Source organism: Tupaia chinensis, unplaced genomic scaffold (genome assembly GCF_000334495.1).
Source record: "Tupaia chinensis unplaced genomic scaffold, TupChi_1.0 Scaffold000067_1, whole genome shotgun sequence".
Classification (NCBI taxonomy): domain Eukaryota; kingdom Metazoa; phylum Chordata; class Mammalia; order Scandentia; family Tupaiidae; genus Tupaia; species Tupaia belangeri.
The window spans coordinates 784077-786575 of NW_006159526.1; positions in this window are offsets into that span (position 1 = coordinate 784077).

Consider the following 2499-nt stretch of genomic DNA (forward strand, 5'->3'; position numbering starts at 1 on the left):
TGGAGCGCGGGGGGCGGAGGGAGATGGAAGGAGGGAGGTTGGCTGGGAGGAGGGCGGGCAGGAGGAAGGGAGGGAGGCTGAGAGGAGTCGGGGGAGGGGGAGCCCGTATTGGTCGGGGCTGGGGGGCCCTGCGAGGAGAATGCTGATGAGAGGAAGGAGCTGCATTGGATGGAGGGCCCACCCCCAGGCCACCCCCCTTCACCACCCCCATGCCACCGCCCTGCCAGGCAGCCCTGGGCACTGGAGCCCTCGAGCTGAGAGGTGGGGAGACCTGGGGAGAAGGCCAGGGAGATGGGAGGAGAGGACCATGGAGATGAAGACAAATGTAGAGAAAAGAAAGACAGCCATCACGACCCAGGGAGGTGGGCCGAGGCCCACCAGCCACACAAGGACAAGGACAGGATAAAAGCCTAGGGATAAGAAAGGCCCATGGAGACGGGGGAGCAGCCAGAGGCCAGCAGAAGGACAGTTCATGGACAGAGAGCCCCCCTAAAGGTGGGGAGAGGCCAGAGACACAAGGCAGAAGCCCACACAAACAGAAAGCACTCCTTAATGTGGGGACTGATCCACAGAAATGGAAATGAGGAAGCACCCCACGGGGCAGGAGAGGGCCAAGGGGTGCAGAGGGGGTCACAGGAGCGAGGGGAGGCCAGCACACCAGGAGACCCACGGAGATCAGAATGTGGCTCATGGACCCAAGAGGCCCATTGAGAAAGCAGCACTTGGTCCATGGGAGAAGCCCCCCAAAACAGAAATAGCTCCCATGGAGGTAAGAATGGGAATTTTTTATAATGCTTAGAGAAATCCTTGGGGCTCATGGCGATGAGTGGGTGAGGACAAGGGGCCCTCACGCTCTAGTCTCCAGAGCAGGGAGGCAGAGGAGGGGGCCGAGACCACGGGGCAGCAGCTGCAGGGCAGAGCCAGGAGCGGAGTGCTGTGCAACCTCTCAGGGAGACCTGAGCAGGGCAGGGGGATGGAAGAGAAGTGACACAGATCTCCAGTGGGGGTGGGTGGCGCGCGCGGCTGGGTGGGGGGTGAAACTTAGGGGGAAGGAACATGACAGTTGGCGCTGAAGGCTGAGCCCATGACTCACCACCACCCCCGATGCTCGTGATGGGGAGGAGACACTGACACACTCACGTGCAGCCCCCAGCACATGTGACCGCAAGCCTCGCACACACAACTGGCACATGGCACCTCCCAGACCACATGCCAGCCTGGCACAGGGAGCCCTCAGCAGCTGGCATGGATGGCATCTCCGACACGCATCTGACCCTGAAGGACCACCGACTTCCCACACTCCTCCTCATCTTTAGGCAACGCCTAACCCCTACCCCCAGCACCCACCCTCAGATGCAGACAGGCCTGGAATCCCAGGCTCACATCTGCCTCCAGGCCTTTATTTAGGACTCCAACTTGGAACAGTTACTCTTTCTGAACTTGGCCTGTCCCAGCAGGCCTCGTCCCTTGCTATCCCTGCTGGGAAGGCTGATCCAGACCCTCAGCTTACTGGAGTAATCATCTGAGAGGGACCTAACCAACCAAATAAGCTAGGAAGTCCAAGACAAGGCCATAGCAGAAAGGGACCTGAGATGCCAAGCTAGACTCCGAGTCTCAAAGGGAGATAAGCCTGAGCAGGAGCAAGGCCTGCTCACAGGAGCCTAGCTTTCACTTCTCCCACTCCCACACCAGGCGATCTCACCTGAGGGCACACCCAGGGCCTTAGAGTAGGCTGGCCCGCCTTGCCCTTAGGGCTCGTGATTCTCACCTACTGCTTTCTTCTATGACAAATGTTCATCCACTCAACAAGCAACCACAGAACTTCCTGCTTGCCAGCCAGCACAGCCAAGGGGTGAACTGTGTAGACCTTCGAGTCAGCTCCTGGGTTGGAATCCTGGCTGTGTCTTTCGCCAATTATGAGTAACTTGAACAAGTTACTTACCTTTTCTAGGCTTGTTTCTCTGCACAGCCAAAATAATGGTTTCTCTGGGCCAGCAGGTAGTATGCAGGTTAAGGTGCTGGATACCACATGGCCATGGCCATCTTCACTATTCTAGTCCTGGATTTGGCGGCTTGAAAATCATGCTGGGCATGTGTGTGTGTGTTCCCAAAATACCAGATCAGAGGAGAAGAGATTGTGATGTGGCCAACCCCAACCCCAGGAATCACCCCCCAGGGGTGGGGTATGATTTCTCATTCTGTCTCTCTGGAGAGCACACACACCTTATAACAATAAATAAATAAAAACAATTATTACTCCTCCAGTGGGTTGTTTGAAGATAAAACTGTATGCACTTAAAGTACTGAGCGTAATACATCATAAAACATTCGGAGTCAGCTATTATTATTGGACTCCTCAAAATATAAACAGCTTCTACAGACAACTTGCTATTTATTGGAGAAGTTTTTGCTATAGGGCACGTGCGCTCACTAGAAAGACAGAGAGAAACAGAGAGACAGAAAATGAGAAATCAACGCCCCCCCGCCAGGGGGGATGGC